Here is a 25,596-nt window from a genome sequence, read left to right as displayed (position 1 = left end):
AAATTTATCACATACATCTATTAGTGTAATAACAATCAGAATACAGAAGTGTTTCATCTCATCAAAGAAAATCCTTTGTGCTAGCCCTTTATATAATTACACACTCTTGCCAACCCCTACCCCTGGCAAATAGGATGCTTCTACCACTACAATTTTTTTTCATTTAAATAACGTTATGTAAGTGAAATCACATAATATGTAACCCTTCACAGTTTCCAATATATAGGCCTTGCAAAATTTTGTTCAATTTCTCCTTAGTATTAATATTCTGGGTACTACTGTAAATGTTTTAATGTTAACTTATTTTTAAATTTTCAATTGTTCATTGTTAGTACATAAAAGAAAAGCTTTTTGTATAATAACTTTGTATTAAGCTCATTTATTAGTTTTAGTAGCCTTTTTTTGTGGATTCTTTGAAGATTTTCCACATATACAATCAGTTTCATTTCTTCACTTGCAATTTGGATGCCTCTGCATTACTTTTCTTGCCCAACTGTACTAACTACCATTTCCATACAATCCTGAATAGAAGTGGTAAGAGCAAACATCATTCCCTTGGTTCCTGATCTGAGGGGAAAGCCATTTAGTCTTTCACCACTAAGTATATAAATGACAGGATTTTACTAAATGGCCTTTAACAATCTTCTGTTAAACACTGTTGAACAACGTTTAATAAACATTTACTAAATGGCCATTGACAAGATGAGAAAGTTCCCTTTAAGTCCTATTTCACTAACATTTTTTTTGTATTAATAAGTTTTTTAATACTAGTTTTTTGTATTAATAAGCAATGAATTTTGTCAAATGATTTTTCTGAATCTACTGAGACAATCATATAATTTTTTTTTCTTAGTTGGTTCATATGAAGTACCCTGATTTTAAATGTTGAACCACCCTTGCATTCCTGTAATGAATCCCACTTGGTCAAAAGTATCCTTCTTATATTACTGATTCATTTGGCTAAAATTCTGGCGAAGGCTTTTCCATTTATTTTTATGGGGAATGCTGGTCTGCAGTTTTCTTTCACTGTAGCATAATGCTAACCTCATAAAATGAGTTGGAAAGTGTTCCCTCCTTTATTTTCTGCAGACTTTGTATAGATGTGATATTACTTCATCTTAAGTGTTTGATAAAATGTCTCCATGAAGACATCTAGGATAAGTGTCTTTTTGAGGTAAGGCCTTCACTGCAAACCAAAATTTTATATATACATATATATACATAGGACTATTCCGGTTATCTATTTCTTCTTAAATAGGGTTTAGCAGTTTTGTGTTTTTCAAGGAAAAACATATAAGTTGCCCAATATAATGTCTATAGGATCCGTAATCATGTATCCTCTTTCAACCCTATACTGTAACCTGTCTTTTCTTCCTTTTTTCTTTTTTTTCCTGATCAGTCTGGCTAGAACTTTAGCACTATTTTTGAGCATTTTAAAAAGTTAGATTTTATTTTTGACTTTCTCTATTGTTTTGCACTTTTCTGTTTCTCTGGTTCCTGCTCTTGTCTTTATTTCCTTCTTTTTGTTTGTTTTGGGATTGCTATTCTCTTCTAGTTTCTTAAAATGAAAGCTTAAGTGTTGGCTGGAAAACTTTTTAATACTAAAATTTACTCATCATTTTAGCTTCTTCCCACAATTTGTTATATCCATATAACAAAATAAATACAAACACATATACGTTTTACTTTATGCCAGGTCTTTCTTATTTAAAGTGCCTCATAAATTTTCTTTAATCCTCACAAAGGCCTATGAAGGTTTTCCAGTTATTTATGGCTAAAGGGTAAATTCAGTTCTTGTTACTACTACTTGGCTGGCAGCATAAATCCCAAGTACTGATTTTGTGTGATGTTTCCTTATGTTAAGATAGGAATTGCTCTTTTTCTATCTTTCCCATGATGAAATTAAGTCTTAGAAAGGTTAATTGCTTATGGTTACAGAATTAGTAAGGGGTAGAGTGAAGATTTGAGTCCTTCACCAACACACTATATTGAGTCCAAAATTTTAAAAAAAGTTCTTGGTGGTGAAAAAGGGTTTGAAGGGAGAGGAACAGTTATAAATACGTTGAGTCTGAGATATCTCTAGGACACCCAGATGTACATTATCAAGTATCTATAGCCAGATACAGGACTGGACCTCAGAGGGGAATGTGGGTAAAAGATACAAACTTAAGAGTTGTTGAACCAATGAGAATGATGTTACTCAAGAAGAGTGAAGGAGGAAGGGAGAAAGACCCAAGATTCAGCTTTGTGAGCAGTCACATTTAATGAGCAATTAAAAAAAGATAAGCCAACAGGGGACCCCAGGTGGCTCAGTGGGTTAAAGCCTCTGCCTTCAGCTCAGGTCCTGATCTCGGGGTCCTGGAATCGAGTCCCGCATCGGGCTCTCTGCTCAGTGGGGGAGCCTGTTTCCTCCTCTCTCTCTGCCTGCCTCTCTGCCTACTTGTGATCTCTGTCCATCAAATAAATAAATAAAATGTTAAAAAAAAAAAAAGATAAGCCAACAAAGAAGTCAGAGAAGAGATAGCTAGACACAGAAAATGAGAGAACACACTGGAGAAGCCAAAGGAGGTGTTTGAAAGAACAGTGGTCAATAGCAGTGAATGCTGCAGAAATATCAAAGAAACCACGAGTAGATTAATGGGGTTCATAGAAGCTAGATGGGAATGAGCTGAAGTATAGGTAGGATATGATTTTAGAAACAGGTTAAGTGGTATCAGTATTTCTTAAGAGACATTTAGCAAAAAAGAGAAGAAACTGGGGGCGCCTGGGTGGCTCAGTGGGTTAAAGCCTCTGCCTTCGGCTCAGGTCATGATCCCAGGGTCCTGGGATCGAGCCCCTCTCATCGGGCTCTCTGCTCAGCGGGGAGCCTGCTTCCCCTTCTTTCTCTGCCTACCCCTGCCTACTTGTGATCTCTCTCTGTCAAATAAATAAATAAAATCTTTAAAAAAATTAAAAAAAGAGAGAGGAAACTGATAGAGGAAAGTAAATGGTCATGGGAGAATAATTATATATAATACATATCATAGTATAGCATAGCACATACAACACAAAGATTTACCTACTATAGTAAGAATCCAATATAGAGAGGGTGAGAATAGGGGAATGAAAAAGAAAAATGAAGTTTCAGATAGCACCATCTCTCTGAAAAGGCAGAAAGGAATGGGATTCAGAACATATGCATGGCCATACAGATGGAGATACTGCTATAGCTGTGCCATCAGAAAATACCATCAAGACTGAGATGGAGGGGCGCCTGGGTGGCTCAGTGGGTTAGGGCCTCTGCCTTTGGCTCAGGTCATGATCCCAGGGATCCTGGGATCGAGCCCCACATCGGGCTCTCTGCTCAGTGGGAAGCCTGCCTCCTCCTCTCTCTCTCTCTCCGCCTACTTGTGATCTCTGTCTGTCGAATAAATAAATAAAATCTTAAAAAAAAAAAAAAAAAGACCAAGATGGAAGGATCAACTTCCAAGACAAGGACATGAGGGATACTAGTGACATTACAGAGGATGCATTTGTTCTCCTGTTCCCTCCATGATGATACTGTAACGGCAAAGAGTGTGAGGAATAAATGTTATTGGTCACTGATGACTCTCATGGCCCCTATTCAGGAAGGTCTCCTCTTGGATTAAAAACAAAGGAACTATAGTTGTAGAATTTAGATGTGACTGGTTAGGGAGCTCACAGCAATAAGAGAAAAGATAAGCATTATTATTCGATTCAACAGATGACTAAACTGAGTCTCAAAAAGGCTAACATACAATCAAATGTTGTGGAAATGTTGAGGTTCAGCTCTAGTCTTCAAATTTCACCTCTTATTAGTTCTCTAGCAAAAATACTAAACTCAATGTCAACATGGCTAAATTATCATCCTCCAAAACTCTCATGCACCTAAAATTTCCTCATTTCCCTTTCCTTTTTGTGAAATATTTTCAGTTTTTTTTTTCTATCCCAATTCTATCTACCCAAGACTAGCTTAAGTATGATACTCATGAAGCTTTTTCTACTACAACCAGCACGAACCTAATTTCTCATTCAAACTACTCTGTATATTTAAATATGCAGATTTTACTACCAGACAGCAATCTCTCTCCCTCTCTAAGACTTTATTTATTAGAGAGAGAGAGAGAGAATGCAAGGAGAGGGGGAGAGAAAGAAATCCCAAGCAGACTCCATGCTGATCTCACAGCCCACAAGGATTTGAGGCAGGGCTCAATCCAACAACCCTGAGATCATGACGTGAGCTGCAACCAAGAGTCAGACACTTAACCGACTGAGCCACCCAGGCATCCCCAGCCTGTGATCTTTTTAAGGGTAAGGACTGTTCTCTACATCTTCAGATTTGTAACGGTTATAATTTAATACTAACTGCTTAAAGAAGTTCGCCAAGAATATGAATCTTTTTAAAGTCACAAATTACGTAATAAATTGTTCTATTTTCATCAGTGTTTTCCTTCATTAGAAGGAGAGAAAAAGATTGAATTAGTTTTTTATGACTCAAGGTTTATTTCTGTGATGTCTACACAAGGAACAAAACTCCACCACTAGGGGCACCTGGGTGACTCAGTGGGTTAAGCCGCTGCCTTCCGCTCAGGTCATGGTCTCGGGGTCCTCGGATCAAGTCCCACATCGGGCTCTCTGCTCAGCAGGGAACCTGCTTCCCTCATTCTCTCTCTCTCTCTCTCTCTCTCTGCCAGCCTCTCTACCCACCTGTGATCTCTCTCTGTCAAATAAATAAATAAAATATTAAAAAAAAAAAAAAAAAAACTCCACCACTATCAGGTTGGCCCACCTATAAAATGGCTGGTCTGTTAAGCCTGAATGTGGAGACAAACAAGTTAAATAAAACAGTTATATTAAAATTATTTAGGGGAAAAGAGTGAGTTCAATGCAGCCACACCAAAAGGCCTTACAACAGAAAATAACTCAGGTTGCATCACAAATATATTTAATGGCTAAGCTTAGAATTTAGCCAACTAACTTAAGAAGTTACCCTGCAGAAAAATGAAACTCAACAAGCTCCTATAATCCTTGCAACAAATAAGCTATTAGTAAATATTAAGACTTAAGAAGCTTATTATTAAAACAGAATGAAGTAAAACCAACAAAGAAGAAACAGAATTCTCTACCTGTCCACCATCTCTAAAGCTGAATGGTGTGAACATACAGACACTACTATACTTTTCTTTCTCCTAGAGTATATTTTACACTCTAGCTTAGTGATTTTTCCAATTTAAGTGTTCATAAAAGTTAATTTTCAGGAATGTGTGTGTGTACACAAAAGAATTTTGTATTGTCTTTTATGAATTAGTGAACTTTCAAGAGTGGTTCTGACTTTGGCTTTATATACTGACTTTAGACTCTAACTCCAGTGTATAAGAGTCAAATCTACATAATCCATAAAACTTGCACAGTCAAAATCAACCCTAAAAATTATTTAAATCATCATATACAATAACTTCTCAAGGCCACACTAAATATGAAATGTTACCCAATGGGAAACACAGGAACTAATTAAAACAGAACAGCAGATTCCTATATGAAAAGGGCACAAGCAGATTCCTGTCACTTCTTTCATTTTATCTGTCCATTAAGACAGGCATGGCTGGATATTTATAGTTAAACTCATGTAAGATGAAATGTCACTACCAGAAGCATTAAAATAATGCAGCTTCTAGGAAGAGGTCAGAATCTTATAAGAATTAATTCACCAGATTCTGACTTTATGAAAGTAAGAAACTAAATGAGCCTATATGAGGGCTGAAATAATGCCCCTCTAAATTTGAAGACTCTTCCTTATTCTCCTTCCTTTTGTGCACTACTCACTTACAAAGAGGAGGTTAGAATCTATTCCCACAGATCCTCTGTAAAAAAAAAAAAGGTAGAGGGCAAATCCTTTAAGCATTAGAATAATTAGTATGCTCCTTTAGTTATCCACTGAGTGCAGAAAGAAAGTATTCCAGCCAAAAGATAACCTTGTGCCTGGGCCACTACCAATTCTTTCTACTATGCAGCAATCATATCTAGTATGCCCTCTTTTCTAGGAGAATTCAATCCCCACCACAAAGGGATTGGAGGAAGTAAGGTCCTATTTATAAAATAGATTTATCTTTTTTTTAAATTTATTTTTATTTTAATAAACATATAATGTATTTTTATCCCCAGGGGTACAGGTCTGTGAATCGCCAGGTTTACACACTTCACAGCATAAAATAGATTTATCTTTTAATTAAGCTTACCTGAGTAGGTTTATTATATCACAACCACAAAATAATGCTAACACCAGTGTCCCTTCACAATTTCTGTATTTTGAGGTGGATGCCTTTAATTAAAATAGCAGCAGCCACATGAAATCCCTAAGCTTCAGAACTAGTTTCTAAGCCTTCAGACATTCAAATTATTTATTAAAGATCTCGGGACTTTATAGCAGTGTCCTCAGCAGTAAAGTGGCATGCTTCTGACTACTTTTGAAACAACAGTAACAACCCAATATGTATATTCCATTACCATTCACGTTTTTCTTAGCTGGTATCCAAGATTCTAAAATTACTTTGTCCTGAAAATGGCAAAAATCAATATTAGAAAGCTAGCTCTGGGCTGCTCAATTATATCTAGATTGTTAATGTTAGAGGTTAAAACGCAATGGGAATTTTCTCAGTGACATTCGATTTAATAAAAATAAGTAACCTAGGGACGCCTGCATGGTTCAGGTGTCTGCATTCAGGTCTCATGGTTAAGTGTCTGCATTCAGCTCAGGTCATGATCCCAGGATCCTGGGATCGATTCCTGCATCAGGCTCACTGCTCAGTGGGGAGCCTGCTTCTCCCTCTGCCTGTGCTTGCTTTCTCTCTCTCTGGCAAATAAATAAAAACCTTAAAAAAAAAAGTAACCTAATTTGTAAAAATATACTATATCTCAAGGTACTCAAAAGATACTTCCATTTTAAAGCAAAGAAAAATGTATACTTGTAGATTCCTATAACATTTTTTTGAGTTCTTAGGCAAGAAAGAATACCTATAGCTTTAAGGCATTTTTGCACACTATGATACCTTGGTTAACTCTTCTGCTATTGGAAAAACTGATCATACAAAAGAACTCATTCCTTGAGAAAGATTCAAATGCCTGACATTTTCTAATTATAACTTTTGCCAAGTCTTCTAGTAATAAGATTCTCAGGCTCACAAGAGAAGAAAATGTTGATCACATTTAACCACCACAAGAGACACTTCCTAAAACCACAAATTAGGAATAGCAAATGAGAAGTGTCCCAGATGCATTTTACAGGGAATTTTATTCATATTAGTTAATTCCACATATAATTACCACTAGTTTATCTTGCCAGCAGTGTAATTATGATCAGAATTTTGAAAAAAAGTGCTTGGTAGGTGTTGGAAGAAAGTGATTCCATTACAAAGAACTTTCTGTAATTAAATATGCTGCTCCCAGGAGAAAAAAAATAATCACTGAATTTCAGAGTAAATCACACTTCGTTTCAAAATCTGAAAGCTCAGCAAGATGGAGAAGAAAAACAGCTTTTCCATATAACTGTGATAACCAGATATAACAAATCTATGCTGAAGATTTATAAGATTAATAAAAAGGTTTAATTGTCTAGTTACAAACCTATAATCAATCACTCAAAAATACCTTTAATTTTATCCTCTAACTCATCTTCAGGTTGCTCTTCACTGAGTAAGACCTATACCTTGTACCACAAAAATCTCTTTTTTCACTACCAACACAATAACAGCAACAAAAGCTAAAGACTAAAAACACAGATTTTTTTTCCTGCATAAATTTATAGCAGATACTAAATATTTCTCCTCTAATCCTCCTCCCCTCACACTTCCCAAGAAGATTTATGACTTGCTGTTATAATTCAATAACCTAGATATGGAAAAAGCTCATGAAATCACTGAGAAGGCAATTTAAACATAACATGGGTGTCCCACATGTTAAATGGCAGAAGTGATAAAATGGCTTTTTCTTGGTTTGGATTTTTTGATTCATGAAAGACAACAGTGCTAACCAACTTACTGTATTTACTTGTTCTTAAAGGGGATGCTAACAATTTTAACCTTATTATAAAACAATGAAGTACTCTGAAGGAAAAAGATCCTTGAATAATAATGTCTAATGATATGATGCAACAAAACGCACACAGGAAGAAAGCCTAGAAAAGCAAAGTATGCTAGACTCACTAAGTACAAGAATAAGTGATCTTAGGATCAAAAAGCCCCAGCAGGACTATAACCCTGAATAATCAATAATTATGATACTCCTGAGGCATTAAGAAATTAAATAAATGACCAGTGTATTCCATTTCAGAAAGCCAGAACCTGGTTAATAAATTTTTATAAAGAAGCTAATCAAAGTTTTATTTTTAAATGTTAGTATATAGGAAGACAAAAATCACACATAACACACATCATAAATTGGCAGTAAACATGTTACAAAAAAGTGAAAATTACTCCTCAAATCCTTACAATCACCCTTCATGCTCCACTATCTCTTGAATCCTCTGAAGAGCCACTTACAAGTTCCCAAACCCGGGCCTGCTCTTGAATCTAGAAAACCCTAGATTACCCTAGTCAGCTATCTTCCCTAATTTCTACAATACAGTTGACCAAGGAATGGCACAGGATTTGAACTGTGCAGGTCATTGCATACATGAACTTTTTTTCAATAAATACAATACACTACTATAAATATATTTTCTCTTCCTTATGATTTTCTAGGTAACATTTTCTTTTCTCTAGCTTACTTTACTGTAAGTATACAGTATATAATACATATATAATGATATATATGATATAGTTATATATGATATAGTCATATATATATGATATAGTTAATCAACTATATTATCAGTAAGGGTTATAATGAACAGAGGACTATAAGTAGTGAAGTTTGGGGAAATCAAAAGTTAGATGCAGATTTTCCACTGTGCAAGGCCTGGTGCCCCTACCCCTGCATTGTTCAAGGCTCAACTGAATCTATCTCAAATAGTCACCCAGTGTCTTAAATCTCAACCCTACCTTACTTAGGAGATAAAGGCAATCCCTTCCTAGAGAAAACCAAAGTCAGGAAATACTTTAGTTTCTCTTGCCAAACCAATATCCATATATTTATTTTTGCTTTACTATTATACTGTAACAGTGCTCTGGATAACTCTCCTGTTGCTCAAATAATCATCACTCTTTCTCCTAGCACTCAAAAATGACTAAGGCCCTGCTATCAAAAACAAAAAACAAAAAACAAAAAACATATACACACTTAAAAACCCTATTTCACTATCAACAGCAATCTCTAGCCATAGGCCCCTCTCTCTCCTTCCTCTCAAATTCTAATGTTATTCCGACTTCTTTACCCCTCACAGAGTCCTCAATCCTCTGCTTCCATTCTCACGTCTGTTAAACTCATTTGCCAAGGTGCTCAACAGATGCCTTGCTCTGAAAGCCAATAGAACTGTACTTCTTATCACTGATCAGCAGAATCTGGCCCTGTTCACCACATTCTCCTTCCCTGAGTTCCCAAAAGTATTGCATGTTCTGATTTTTCTCACCTTCCATTCTTTCTTCGTCTTCCTCTGCAGGCTCCTTTTCCCTACCTGCCAGCCCTCAAACAGGACTGTCTCCAGGGCTCTCCTGGCTCTCTTCTCTTGTTATCTCTTCCAGGGCCATCTTACCACTCTCATGACTTCAGTTACCACTTAAAACTAGCTTTTGAACATTTATCTACTCTTGAGCTTTTTCCTCTGCCCTAGATGCATACATTCAATGGTCTATTAGGCATCTCCATTTAAATGTCTCAAAGCTACCTCAAACTCTGCATGAGTCAAATGTAAAATGTAAAAATGTGTAAAAATGAAGAATTCATTTCATCTCTTCCAATCCCCACTGAACCTTCTTCTATGTTCTTTCCAGCTCTGGGTACTATCATCATGAACTCAGTTATTCAAGCAAGAAACAGACATTATCCTTGATTCTCTCTCCTCCCATATCCAATTTACCATACAATTCTGCAGATCCTATTTTTAATCTATCACAAACTCATTCTCTAATTCACCACTCTAACTCTGACCAACATTATTTATTGCCTCGATCACCGTATTGTCCTATAAAGGCCTCTAGTCCCCTGCCCTCAATTCTTCACTCTGATGTCAGACTGATCTTCTGAAACTGATTAATTCTCAGAAATTTACTCAGCCCACAACTCACTGCACCCCCTTAATTATGAGAGGGGCGGGCTCTGAAGCCATTGTTTCTGCTATATGTTCTCCTGGCCATGGGCTGATTAGACTTAGGGGAGATGACGACTGACTTAATGAGTCAATTAGACTTTCTCCAGGGGATGTGGAATTGGGAGAAAAACTAAGAGGCTGTGGGTTAGCTTTGCAGTCAAAGGAAACAGAGAAGCCAGTAGAGAAAAAACAATGAAGTAGAAGCTAGAGACACTTTGTGGGGAAGGTGAGGAATACGGAGTCAGAGAGAGCCTTGATACTAATTCAGGACCCATTTTTGGTCCCAGACCCTTGTGAGGTCCAGCTGCACTTCCTATCCTTGCATATGCTGAACTTTCTGGATCACTTTCTTTGTGTTTTGCTTCAGTTTCTTACTTAAAACTAAAAGATCCTTAACAAAAATAATCCTTCTAACATGCAAATTTGATCCTGACTCTCCCTTGCTTAAAATCATACCATGTTTGGCTTGTAGGACAAAGCCCAAATATTTCATCAGGGTTTCCAGGGCTATGGATGATTTGTCCCTGGCCTCCTCTTCATCCAGGTTACAACCACAATCTCTCTCACCTCCAAGGTGACACAGTTTCTTTTTATCTGCAACATACTTCTCCCCACTCCCTTTCCTTAGTTAAGATCTACTCATCAGCAAGGCTTTGACTGTGCAGTCAGTCCCAGGGCACACTAGCTTTCCTCTATGGCAGCATATGCATTACCCTAATTGTAAATGTCTGAATTTCCCACTGGACTAGTAAAAACTCTGTTATGGCAAACAGTGATTGCTTTGTTCACAGTTGTGCTCATAGAAATGCACAGCAAATACCCAAATACTTACGAATGAATGAATAGAATCAGTTGCCAAACTGTTTTGATTTCACTCTGATCTTGATAAATTTCTATAGATACTACCCTATTCAATCTCATTTCTTCTTACCTAAATTCTTTCAATGAATTTGTAACTAATCTCTCTGCCTAATTTCAACTCATTCAAATACATCCTATTTCCTCTAACGAGCAGATACTAAAAGAGATGTTAATTCTCTCCTCTGCTTAAAAACTGACTCAAGCATAAAGCCTATCCAAGTGAACTACCTTTATTTCTTGACACATATCAAACTTTTCTGCCTTTAAGTCTCTGTTCTCTTCTGTGAAATGCCCCTCTCCATCTTTTTCAAGTGTTCAAATATAAGCCATCATATTACACCAAAAAATGGTACTTTTCATCTGAATTTTATCTATACTGCTTATGAAAACTTAGTTTTTACACTGTACTAAGTTACCTATATATCTAAATGTAAAATTTTATGTCAACCAAAATATGTCAAGTTTCTTCTTTATGCAAAGACAAAACATATAATACAATTCAGTGTAAATGATGTAACTGAGTTATTAATGTCCCCAAACATGGTAATAATCAAGACTACTATATTACAGTAATAAAACTGCGTTTGTCTACAACAGAGAACTTCTCATATTTAGAATGTTTTCATTACCAAGGTTGCTGCTTTGTGCTGGTTAACGGCATTCCTAACAATTAACTTGAAACTTACTTTGTATTAACTAAAATGTCTTAATTGTAAAAGTGAAGAAATAACCAACGTATCTCAAAGAATATTAAAATTTTCATTTGCGGCCTTCATATCTGAGATGGCTCTTGGTTTAACACCTTCTCATCGTTCGGTTAAATATTCAAGTCCAAAAGACAAAGTGAAATAACATTTGTGATTACACAGCAGAGAAGATTCAAGAAAGCAAGATTTTTTTTTTGAAGGCAGCTATTAAAGTGCAATAATAAATCTTTCCAAATATCCAACTGCTTCAGAATAGTTGGTTGCCAGTACTTAGGGTGAACAGTTTTCAATCCTATATGGCACTGTTTTCCAAACTATGATCCCAACCCCCTGACAGATCATGAACTCAATTCAGTGGATTAGAAATTTTTTTAATGAAACAGAAAAGAATAAAGAAGATCAAAGAGAGCAGCTCATGCGTTAATAAGTATTTGTGAAACTTTTACTTTCACACACACACACTGTGTACTGTAGAACAGTATTTTTGTGATGTTTTTGTAGACCAGATATTTGTTATGGACCACAATCATAAAAGTCAAAATACGGGTGTGTGGGTGGTCCAGTCGGTTAATGTCCAACTCTTGATTTTGATTCAGGTCATGATCTTGGGGTTGTGAGATCGAGCCCCACCTCTGGCTCCATGTTCAGTGCAGAGTCTGCTTGAGATTCTCTCCCTCTGTCCCTCCCCCAAACCCTGCTCATGCACATGCTCTCAAATAAATAAAATAAAATCTTTTTGCCCATGTGTCTTGTAACTATCATTGGTTTATTACTGGCCCTCCCCCAAACCCTGCTCATGCACATCAATTAAGTAAAATAAAGTCTTATTTATAAGACATAGGGGCATAAAATATATATTAAAAATATTCATTTAAAGAAATATTCATTTTTTTTAAAAAAACCTCCATTTCCAACTAATAGTAAGTTACAGTGGGTTAAATATATGAATATACCTAGGGTTCTCTTATTATATAGAGCATTCACTCATAGCTGCTTCAAATTATGGAAAACAGATTAAATAAATTGTATTCTATACAAATTCTCGTTTAGTTTTTATTTTTTACAGACTTCACTTGCCAAGAACATTCTATAAGCTATGAAGTAGAACATGCTAGTTATTAAATTATTATCTATTGTGACATCTCCTTGAATCAGGAAGTGACTAAACAATAAAATATGCAATTAAGATTTAGATTAAGTTGATTCAGCAAGATACTATTGGTATTCAATTGTCATACCGCCATTGTAATTCACTGAACATGCTCATTTCTTGACCACTTAAGAGTTCTTTCCCTCTGTTTAAAAAAATCATGCAGGGCGCCTGGGTGGCTCAGTGGGTTAAGCCGCTGCCTTTGGCTCAGGTCATGATCTCAGGGTCCTGGGATCAAGTCCCGCATCGGGCTCTCTGCTCAGCAAGGAGCCTGCTTCCCTCACTCTCTCTCTCTCTGCCTGCCTCTGCCTACTTGTGATCTCTGTCTGTCAAATAAATAAATAAAATCTTTTTAAAAAATAAATAAATATATAAAAAAATAAAGAAAAATAAAAAAATCATTCAGACACACAGCATTTCAATAACAAATGACTAGGAATTCCATATACTTTTTTTTTTTTTGGTGGGGTCTGAACTCAACCCTGAGATCAAACCCAAACCAAGACCAAGAGTCAAATGCTCAAACAACTGAGCCACCCAGGCACCCTGCCCCACATACTTTTTAAAACATCTGTGCCAAAGTTTCTTTATAGACAGATAATTTTACATTTCCCTCAAAAGATGGAAAAAGAATCTCCCTAGTTTATCATTACCTAGGTTATCAAGAGTTGGCAAAGCTTTGGATTTTCATACAATGTAACATTTTATGAATATGGTAGTAATACTGTCAATGCCCAATAATACATAAAAAGGAATAAAAATCTCAGTACATCAAGGCAGTACGTAGGATAATTTACAAGGTGACAGGAGATGTATAAATTACTCATGCATGGTCATGGGAAGATGACATTGTTTAACTGCAATTTGATGACCCAATATAACATCCATGTGTTCAAGTCAGCAGTACTGATTATTTTTGTTTTCATAGTTGTTAAGTTACAATAACAACTTTGAAAACCTTGAAAGCTATGTACCTAAAGACTCTTTAGTAATACAATGAAAAAGGAAGAACACTACAGAGCCAAGAAAAATGATACTATAACCATAGAGAAATTAAATACCTGATATATAAATATATTTATGTTTGTATAAATATATATATAAACACATACACACATTTGTTTTCCTTTGTATCAGTCTTGTTTCCTTTGTATCAGTCCTGTTTTACACAGTTTAGTTACATGATCCTTAAACAATAGTGAATAAAGGGAGTTTTATGAAAAGAAATAAATTGTTATTATCTAGTATAATACCATTAATATTTTGTATATTTTTACGTCAATGACTTGTCTTTTTACCTTAAACCATATAATACATTGCCAAACTGATGGAAGTAATTAGTCTTTATCACCATGGGTACTAAATACATACATATAAATACTTTAAAAAATGTTAGGTACAATTTCTCTGGATAAATCAATTTTTACACAAAGATTACTATCATTCTAAAGTTATGTCAAAGACAGTATGACTGACTACTCTAGTTTCCTGCTTTATAATATCATAGCTGTTTAAAAGATCAGTTATCAGAGGCAATCGATTCACCGTTTGGATTATCTGCCTTTTATGCCAAAATACAGAAGCATTCAAACAGTTAAAATAAACATTTAAAATGGTTCTGACACTTCAGAAAATAATCATTTCCTCTTGGTCAAAACAATAAAAGCAACCCTTGAAATCCCAGAGGATATCTCTTTTTCCCTTTTTGGAGGCACAAGGACCATCTTCGCAGGAGACAACACTGATGCCTAGAAAGAATAAAAAAGCCTTGAAGCAGGTCTTACCATGGATCCAAATTTTGCTTCTCCACTTACTAACTGTTTGATTCTGGGCAATTTACTTAGCCCAATAGATTCCTCAGTTTCTACATCTGTAAAACGGAGATACCTTTATTTATCTTTCAGGCTCCTGGGAGAATCAATTAAATACTGTACATCACTTAAGAAAATGGAACATGATCAAGCATTCAACCAATCTTATTTCCCTTTCCTTTCCACTTAAAAAACTCAGAACTAACCATAAACATAAAATATTTCTAAAAAATACAGCTTTAAAAATTTATTTATTTATTTGAGAGAGAAAGAGAATGAGAGAGACAGAGTATGAGAGGAGAGAGGTCAGTGGGAGAAGCAGACTCCCTGCAGAGCAGGGAGCCTGATGCAGGATTCGATCCCAGGACTCATGAACTGAGCTGAAGGCAGTCGCTTAACCAACTCAGCCACCCAGGCAACCTAAAAAATACAGCTTTAAAAAATCTTATTTTCAGGGGCACATGGGTGGCTCAGTGGGTTAAAACCTCTGCCTTCGGCTCAGGTCATGATCCCAGGGTCCGGGGATCGAGCCCCACATCGGGCTCTCTGCTCTGCAGGAAGCCTGCTTCTTCCTCTCTCTCTCTGCCTACTTGTGATCTCTGTCTGTCAAATAAAAAATTTAAAAATCTTAAAAAAAAATCTTATTTTCATACAATATCAACAGGGACAATGTCAAAATAAGATAAAACCCTCCTCATGATATACACATGACTGATTACAAATCTAACCTCCATCAGTCATTCCATTCTACCTATCACTCAATGAAAAAAAAATTAATGGGGGCACCTGGGTGGCTCAGTGGGTTAAGCCTCTGCCTTCGGCTCAGGTCATGATCTCAGGGTCCTGGGATCGAGCCCCACATCAGGCTCTCTGCTTGGCAGGGAGCCTGCTTCCTCCTCTCTCTCTGCTAGCCTCTCTGCCTACTTGTGATCTCTCTCTGTCAAATAAACAAAAAAAATTAATGGAGTGGACTCCTTACTGATAAACATGTCCTGTTTATTCTTCTGGTGTTTTCCCCCACTGCCTAGTACAATGCCAAATACATAAACACTCAATAAATATTACTACCAAACTGCAGCAAATAATCTGATGTGCCTCAAAAACTCATAAAAGTACCACATTCTGCAAAATGACTCAAGAGACTATGAGTCAGGAAGAAACGGATGTTATTAACCTTGTGCCCAGTTTGAGGGAATCTATATATAGATTACTGGCAACTGAACCCAGACCCAAAACAGCTCTTACAAGCAAAATACAAAGTCTTCTAAGCATTGTAATACACTTTACGTTCTTTACTTTTATATGAAGAATACTTCAGCTACTTTTCAGATGTTTGTAAATAATCAGAAAATGTGGGGGATTTGCATTCACAAATACATAAACCACTGGAAAAAGTGGTCCAGGTAAGGAGCTCATCCAGACACCTTAAAAGCAAGCAGTACTCAGAAAACAAAAATCACATTCATAGCAGGCAAATAGCAGTAAGTGCTGCTAAAGTGGTACACCTGAGCCATCTAGTGGATATGAGAAAAAAAGTTTAATTCTCTAAGAAAATGCCTATTGTCCCAATTCTGCTCTGTGAAAAAAGTGTGTATGTTTTGGGTAATAGTAAATTATAATCTATAAAAAATAGTAGAGAACTAAGAATAGGTATTGGGAAAAAATGAAGATTAAAGTGGTGACAAATTCATCTGGATGGAATTCAGATTTTACAGATAATTAAAGATGAATAATACAAATACTCATTTTTACATTTTTCTTAAAACCATATAGCCAAAATACATGTAACTATGTAAAAGACATTACAGAAAATAAGGAAGATTTCCTCCAAAGGCAAAGGTCTGAGGAAGGGCTACAGGCAGTAGAAACAAGGTGGCAGCCTCTGGATAAAAAGAAGAAAAGGGAACTGGGAATAGAGTGATAGATGATGATATCTTTCTGCCTGAGGACTCCCATGCTATTAGGGATAAGAGGACCCTAGCTTACTTAGGATATCGTCCTTTTCTCCAAAACTCCCCCATAACTTCCAACAGAGCAGGAAGCCTTAGGAAAATGGAGAAGATTTAAACTCCAGGCCCCAGGAAGGATGAGTACTCTTTCAGGTATTCAAATCAAAAGCATTGCGTCTCAATGCATTCAACAATCATAGGAACCTAAGATGGGTAAATAAAAGGAAATCCTCACTTAGCTTCGTTACAGTCAAAAAGCAGAACACCAAAGACAAAGAAAAGGTCTTAAAATTACCTCAAAAGGGAATGATTCCACAAACTTAATGATAAATGGTTACCTCTTGGCGATGACAGAGCATTGGACAGGAATTTCAAGGGACTGGTAATAGGTGATAATCCACTAATGTTCATTTCATTCTTTAAGTATGTATATATGTAATACACTTTTGATATATGCAAAGTTTCACAAGATGAAGTAAATTAAGTAAATTAAGATTATGAGATATATCTACCCAAGTATCAGAACCATTAAAGTAAAAAAGACGCATAGGTTAGAGCTGTTCATAAGCCGTAGAAAATTCATAACCATTATCTTTCCAACTGCAGTCTATTCCCCAACCTCTCTTCTGGAAGGCCATTTAAATCAATGTTTAGACATCCTTAGGTCTCCTAACTGCTCTTTCACAGTTTTCATCTGTTTCTGGGGTGCATGGGTGGCTCAGTTGATTGAGTGTCTGAGTCTTGGTTCTGGTTCAAGTCATGAACTCTAGCCCAACAATGCTGAGCATGGAGACTGCTTGGGATTCTCTCTCTCCTTTTCCCTCTGCCTCCCACCCCCAACAAATATATAGTTTTCATCTGTTTCTTTTGAATATATGGTGGATGATTTCCTCAGATGTATCTTTCAGTTCATTATTTCTTTCTTTAAGTTTAAATAACCTGTGGCAAAATCCATTTTAATGAATTTAAATAAGCAAAATTTTCAATTCTATAAATTCTAGCTGGTTCGGAAAAAAAAAAAATTTTGGATATTCTTTAAAGTATCTTAACCTTGGGACGCCTGGGTGGCTCAGTCAGTTAAGCATCCCACAGTCCTAGGATCAAGTTCCACATCAGACTCCTTCCTCTGTGGGGAGCCTGTTTCTCTCTCTGCCTGCTCTGCCTGCTGTTCCCCTTGCTTATGCTCTGTCCCTTTAACAAATTAAATAAAATCTTAAAAAAGAAAAAGTATCTTAACCTTGGAATATATTTTCAATATCTTTTATTTATTAAACAGTTATTTTATATTGTGTCTGACCATTCCTGTTTTCCAGCAGGTCTGCTGCTGACTCCTGTTTACAGTTTTTAGCTTCTTTATGTTTTTATTTTTGACTGTCAGTTGTTCTACTTATTTGAAATTTTATTTCTAGGAAAACTTTCACCCTGGGATAGAGATGAGTTTCTCCAGTGAGAATTTGTATTTGCTTCTACCAAGAGCCTAGAGATACTCACAGCCACTGCTTGAACACTACAATCTGGTAAAAACTCCAAATCAAATTATCTTAGGAAAACGTTTTTTAGACTACTTAGGTGGTGTTAAATTCAAATCATGAATCACATGAACATCAGCTGGGTTCCTCAAAATTATCAGCAATGATCTTGCCCCAACATACCTAGATTAATGGTTCTCAGAGTGTGATCCCCAACCAGCAAAGTCAGCATCACCTGGAAATTTACTAGAAATGTAGATTCTCAGGCCTTATCACGTATCTACTGAATCACAAACTCTGGTAATATCAGCTAGCATTATGTGTTTGAATAAGCCCTCCAGGTGATTCTGATATATATTAAAAACTGAGAAGCACAGAGAAAATCAATTTTCCTTGCAGTCTTGACAGCTGATGGGGTCGGTGGAGGTTTCCAGTTTAGCCCACTGAGACTCAGCTTTAAGGGGAAAAGGATGAGTTACTAGACTCCACACCTCAAAGACCTTATTATTTCTTCAAATTCCTCAATGCCTCCTGGGGCTGAGGAAATTCAATTTTACCAAGTATCACAAATGACCTCTGAATGAAAATCAGTTTAAGTGCCACATACTTACCTTTTCATAGATCCCATGCCTTCACCTAGTTTTTTTTTTTCTGATAATTATTGATGGTTTAACTAGAATTCTTAATTCTTTTTATTTTGAAGTAACTATAGATTCATAGAAAGTTGCAAAGGTCGTACAAAGAGGTCCATGTAACCTGCATCCAGTTTTCCTAAAGGTTGTATCTTATTGGACTACCATATCAAATCAAAACTAGGAACGGACATTGGTATAACATGTGTGTATAGTTCTACATCATCTTATCACATTTGTAGATCTGTGTAACTACGACCAACACAATCAGAATACAGAACTATTCTATCATCACAAAGACTTTATAGTCACATCCACCTCCCTCTTTTCTTACCCTCCTCTCCCTAATGTCTGGCAACAACTAACCTCTTACCTCTTCTCCATTTCTACAGTTTTGTCATTTCAAGAGTGTTATATAAATGGAATCATATTAGCTATTCTTCGAGATTGACTTTTTTCACTTGCAGAAATGTCTTTAAGATATATTCAGGTTGTTGCTTATATCACTTTCCTTTTTTATTGCTAGAAAGCATTCTACAGTATGGATGCACCACAGAGAAATCATTCACCTATGGTAGGACATTTTAGTTAACTATTGCTGGTTGTTACAAATAAAGCTGCTATGAAAAAATCAAATACAGGTTTTTGTATGGACAATTTTCCTTTTTCTGGGATAAATGCCTAGGAATGCGATTGCTGGGCCATATGGTAAGACTATGTCTAGCCTTTAAAAGACTACCAAATTATTTTCCAGAGTAGCTGTACCATTTAACATTCTTACCAGCAATGTATGAGAGACCCAGTTTCTCTGCCATCCTTACTAGCATTTGGTATTGGCACTTTTTTACTTTAATGGTTCTGATACTTGGGTAGATATATCTCATAATCTTAATTTACACTTCCCTGATGGCTGAGGATACTGAGCAACTTTTTATATGTTTGTCATCCCTATGCCCTCTTCAGTAAAACATTTCTTCACATCTTTTGCCCATTTTCTAATTGGACTGCTTTACTACAATTAGGTAAGAATTCTTTACATATTTCAGTTATGACTGCTCTGTCAGATATGCAGTTTGCTAACATTTTCTCCCAGTATGTACTTTGTCTTTTCATCCTATTAATAGGTCTTTAATGGAGCAAATGTTTTTGGTTTTGGTGAAGGACAATTTGATTTTTTTTTCTTACATGAATTGTGCTTCTGGGTCACGTCTAGGAACTCTTCACCAAGTCCTAAATCTCAGAGATTTTCCCCCTATGTTTCAAGTTTTATGGTTGTAGGATTTACATTGAAATCTATGATCTACTTTGAATTAATTTTTGTGTAATGTATGAGGTTTAGGTTGCAGTTCATTTGACTGTCTATATATACCCCATTATGCCAGCATCATCTGCTGTAAAGACCATATCCTTCCTCCATTTTCTTTTGTACCTCTACCAAAAATAAACTGGCCTTACTTATGTGGAGTCATTTCTGGGTTTCTAGTCTGTCCCAGTGACCTACAGGTCTGTCTACCAGTAACATAGTCATAATTATTTTAGTTACATAATAAGCCTTGAAATCATGTAGAGTAGTTCTTCCCACTTTTTCTTCCTTTTTCAAAATTATTTTAGCTATTCTATTGCTTCCTTTGTCTTTTCACATAAATTTTAGGATTTTGTCTATACCTACAAAAATATCTTCCTGAGATTCCAATAGGGATTTTGTCAAACTTGTTTATCCATTTTGAGAAAAGACTTCTGCACTTCATTGAGCCTTCCAACCTATGAATAAAATATTTCTCTCCACTTATTCAGATCTTAGATTTTTTTCCTCAGCATCTTATATTTTTCACTATACAAGTCCTATACGTGCTTTTCTAGTTTCATATCTAAGCATCTCACTTTTTTAAAGCAATTACAAATGGTACTGGTATTTTTAATTGGGAGTTTCTACATGTTCATTGCTAGAGTGTAAGAAACTGCTTTTTGTATGTTGGTCTTGTATCTTGTGATCTTGATGAACTCACTTGTTAGTTCTACACTTTTTTGTAGATTATCTGGAATTTTCTACACATACGATCATATCTTAGGAAAACAGGAACAGTCTCATTTCTCCTTTTCCAATCTGTACGTATGCCCTTTTTTCCCCTCTTGTGCTGGCTGGGACTTCCAACACTATGCTGTATAAGAGTAGGGAAAATGGACATCCTTGACACCTTGTTCCCAATCATAAAGGTAAAATATTCATTCTTTCATCAAGTATAACATCAACTGTATGTTTTCTGTACAAGATCTTTATCAAGGTGAAAAAGTTCCCCTCTATTCTTAGTTTTCTGAAAGCTTTAGTCATGAATGGTGTACAGCTTTGTCAAATGCTTTTTCTACACTAATTTATATGACCAAGAGATTTTTCTGTTTACATGGGTGATTACACTGGCTGATTTTCAAATATTGAACCAACCTTGCATCCATGGAATAATGTCTACCTGGCCACAGTGTATATTTTATTATATATTGCTAAATTATATTTACATTTTGTTAAAAATTTTTTGCATCTATATTTATAAGGGGATAAAACTGGTCTGTAGCTTTCTTTTTTTGTAATGTCTTTGTCTGATTTTGTGACATGGTTAATACTAGTTTCATAAAATGAATTAGGAAGGGTTCCTTCATCTTGTACTTCCTGGCAGAGATTATGTAGAAAAAGTGTGAATTCTGCAAGCATTTGGTAGAATTCTCCAGTGAAACCATCTGGGTTCAGTTTTCATTTTAAAATTACAAATTTTATTTTCTTAATAGTTACAGAGCTATTCAAATTAAATCATACCGTGTGAGTTGTGGCAGCTTGTGCTTTCTGAGAAATCGGTTCATCAAAGCAGCTGAGACTTGTTCTTTGTTGAGAATTTCTATTTTTTCCTTTATTTCAATTATGTTTGCAATCGCTTGTTTGAAACATTTTCTTGATACTGCTTAAAAATCCTGTCAGTTAACTATGACATATGTGTTATCTTGATGCTGGCATGTATTAACTGTCTTTTCTAATTTTAGTTGAGAAACTTCTGGTTCTTGATATATTTTCAAGTGAAACCTGGATATTTGAGGTATTATAAGACCCTGCATCTTATTTAAATATTCTGTTATATCAGGCTTCCTCTAACACTGCTCTGGTGAGGAAAGTACACAGCTCATTACTGCCTAGCATGGGTGGTAGTACAGATTCTTCCCCAGGTTTTGTTGACCACAGTGGGCTGGGAGAGAAGTTGGAGCTCTCTGCTATTCTTGGTTAAGGTGGGAGTTCAGGATCCTCATCAGTACTGCTCTGGCTGAAAATAGTACTAGTGACTACTCCCCACATCACCTCCACTAACACCATGTGGGAAAGGGTTGCCTTGTCATGCCTTAGGAGAGTGGAAGTCTGGGTCCCTACAGAGCCTTTGCTAATCAAGGTGATTTTTTCTATGTATTTGGCTGGAGAAGAGTGGTTGTTGCCTGAAAGTTTTCTCTCCCACTAAGCTATTCCCTTCTTGGTCCTTGGCTAAAAAGAGGATAGACTTTCACAGAATTTTATCTGAGCCCAACATTTCAGGGTTGCCAACTTCTCCACACCCTCTCTCCAATATATGAGGCAACAAGAAAACCCAGGATTTTTACCATCATGTTGAGTCCTAAGGTCCCAAGCAAACCTACCTTTTCTCCACTTTTCAGATGCTTATATTTGTTTTATCTACAATGTCCAGGGTTTTTAGTTATACTTGAGAAATAGGGGAAAGTATATCTATGTCATCTCTTTGGAAGCCTCACTTTAAAGTTTACATTTATATTTTCTTCAGTGTTAAGATTGGTTAAGAGGGGTAGGCTCTGTGTGTATGTGTGTGTGTATGCTAGAGTGTGGGGTGTATATGTGTGTTAAAAAAAATCAGATCTTTGATTCAAAGAGATGGTCCTATTTCATTCATACCCCTCCCTGTGCCACTAAAAATACCTGGCAATTTTACTTACTACAAAATATTGAGAATTGGCTTTCTAGCAGAAAATAACAAAAGAACCCAAGGCTTATATACTTGCTGATTCAGAAGCCAAATTGAGTAGTGAAGGCAGTTAAGTCAACCACAAGGAAATAAAGTGGGGAATAAAGTGGGGAATTCACAGGAATATTGGATCAAGTCATAAAACTGGGAAATCTTGACAAGTTTATCTAAATCTTTAATATTTCCTATGGTCTTGTTTATTCTCTGCATACTTTAATTTCAGAGTAAAATGTTAAAATCTCCCACTATGATTTATCAATTAAAAAAGACACTTTCTCTTCTGTTAATGTTTTATCCCTTTAATTCCAACACATCTGATATTAGTAGTATTCTTAGTATCCTTTACAATTTCATTATCTTTTTTTTTAAAGTTCATGAATTTATTTTTAACATTTAACCATCCTGAATCACTTGGTTTTTAAATGGTTTTCTTTTAGAAAGCATTTACCTACCTTTTTCTGACTCTACCAGGATTTCAGTGGGCAGAGAGGAAAAAAGAATGAGAAAGATGCACAATCATATTAAAATCACCTAAAATTCCTGAACTTCTACAGCATTTTAACTTTTGTCTCATAGCAATTGTAACTATACAATTTGGGCATATTTACATACATACTATCTCTCCATGGACCAGAGGCATTTGGAGGATAAAAAGTTTTTTATTACTTTTTAAATAATTTCCCGAAGTATGTAACACGTTGCCTTATTTATATAAGATATTTAAAAGATATATTTTGAATTTATATTAGACAGGAAGATTAGTCTCACAGCCCTAAGATGCTAGAAAAATCTATCAACAATGGGCTCCTAATAAGCAGTCTGCCAGTTTAGATATGTATGCTGAGGATGGCCACCAACAAGATACTGTCACCTTCTACAGAGTGGCCTGATGTGAAACTCCCCAAAGCAGGAATGAACAGAAGAAATGCTTTGGTTAAGTACATGATGAAAAACTAATGACTACTGGGAAACAACAGCAGATGGCCAATCTGGCAACAACATTAAATGGGGGTAGCTCTTTAGGAATGAAGATGAAGAGGAAGTTATAAATAGAACCAGAATCTGTAAACGCAAAAGTGGCTCACAAAAATCTGTGCAGTATAAAAAAATGAATATAAAGAAGCAAATCTGTTACCCTAAACTTTCTATAATTCATCTGGACCATATTTCCTTATAATAATTTTCAAAGGTGACCAACCATAGTAGCCTTTAAATTATCTATGGCCACTGAGGAAACCCATAATTAGAGTCAAAATATCATCTGGTCTTTGTTTACCCTGTCTATTCTATTTTACCAACTACTCAACTTGCATTCCCTTAAATGTATCCTGGGTAAATGAGAGAGACTGGAGGTATACCAGCACATACATACATGTTATGTTCAACAGGTAATCTGTCTAGAATTAAAATACTAGAAACCCACATATCAAATAATGCAGGTTTATAACTAATAAGTTTACAGCACGTATTTCCATATATATTTTTTTCCATATGTCACCACCTTCTTTTCTTTGTCTCCATCACTTCTGGCTCCCTGACCTCTACTGCCTTTTTTGGAAAACAGTAGAAATAGGGCACCTGGGTGGCTCTGTCCCTTAGGGGCCTGCCTTCGGCTCAGGTCATGATCTCAGGGTCCTGGGATTGAGCCCCATGTCTGGCTGTCTGCTCAGCAGGGAGTCTGCTTTTCTCTCTCTTTCTTTCTGCCTCTCCCCAAGCTTGTGTTTGAGCACTTTGTCTCTCTCCTTCTCTCTTGAATAAATAAATAAAATCTCTCTAAAAAAAGAAAGAAAGAACGAAAGAAAACAGTAGTAATAAAAACCTACAAAAGCTGCAGCACTTGCCTTGTGAAGCAAGACTGCAATCAACTGAAGCCTTCAGTTCAGGTCAAGTGAAGTCAATTATTTTGAGAACTAGGCCTAGCACCCACCACCTCAGAGAAAAGGGTGATACAATTCATAATGGCTATCATTTCATCAAAACACTACTTTTAATGCCCAACCAAATGCCCATCATCATCCCCATGGAATTCTATACCTCTCTGACCTGCAACCAAGGCTTCCACACTTCCTCAACCTTCCCTATCTTTACATAGAGCCACTAAATCTGTGGCTCCCAATTCCCCTATATTCTCAACCTTTTTTTCCAAACATTTTCTTTGCTTCTTTGCTTTGAATAAAACCGTGTCATCTCAAAACACCACTTATGCTGCCTCCTCAAATGGTTGTATACGTATCTTGCTTACTCCCCATTACTACTATTATTCCCATACTCTCTAATGAGACATATACACAAAAACTTGCTCCTTTAAAGCTCATGTTACTCAGCTATAACACTCATCCCCCTCTTTGCTGCTATGACCTACCAGTCTCCCTGTTACCTCCCTCATTCACTAAGGACTTTCCTGCTTAGTTAAAGTCTTTCCCTTTACCCTAAACCCTATCATCCACAGATATTATCAACATCCTTGAGATCAAACTGTCCAAAACTATAATCTTTCAGTTTTTGATATCCTCATCTACAGTAAGTCTACCTCTCCATCTAACCCTTGCTACCTCTTCCCCTGTCCACTATCTGGGATTGAGTCATCATTTGAAACTGACCCACTTACAGAAAACAGTTAAGGTATGCCATTCTAACTACAATCTCTTCTCCAGGTAGCCTACTTATAACCACCCTCACAATAAACATTCTTTGAACTCAGATAGTCTTCTAGTCCCTGAATTTTCTAACTTGTCCCTATCATATATATATATATGATAGGGACAAGTTA

At 36.1% G+C, this 25,596-nt stretch overlaps 1 protein-coding gene across 11 annotated transcripts in view; it reads right to left on the bottom strand.

The window, feature by feature from the left end:
* Positions 1-25,596, bottom strand: part of MAPK8 (mitogen-activated protein kinase 8) — a 99,483-nt gene that overhangs the window by 42,420 nt on the left and 31,467 nt on the right. The gene's annotated exons all lie outside the window — the stretch shown is intronic.

The sequence above is a fragment of the Mustela nigripes genome, chromosome 4 (genome assembly GCF_022355385.1).
Source record: "Mustela nigripes isolate SB6536 chromosome 4, MUSNIG.SB6536, whole genome shotgun sequence".
Classification (NCBI taxonomy): domain Eukaryota; kingdom Metazoa; phylum Chordata; class Mammalia; order Carnivora; family Mustelidae; genus Mustela; species Mustela nigripes.
This window is presented reverse-complemented; position numbering and strand designations above follow the sequence as displayed.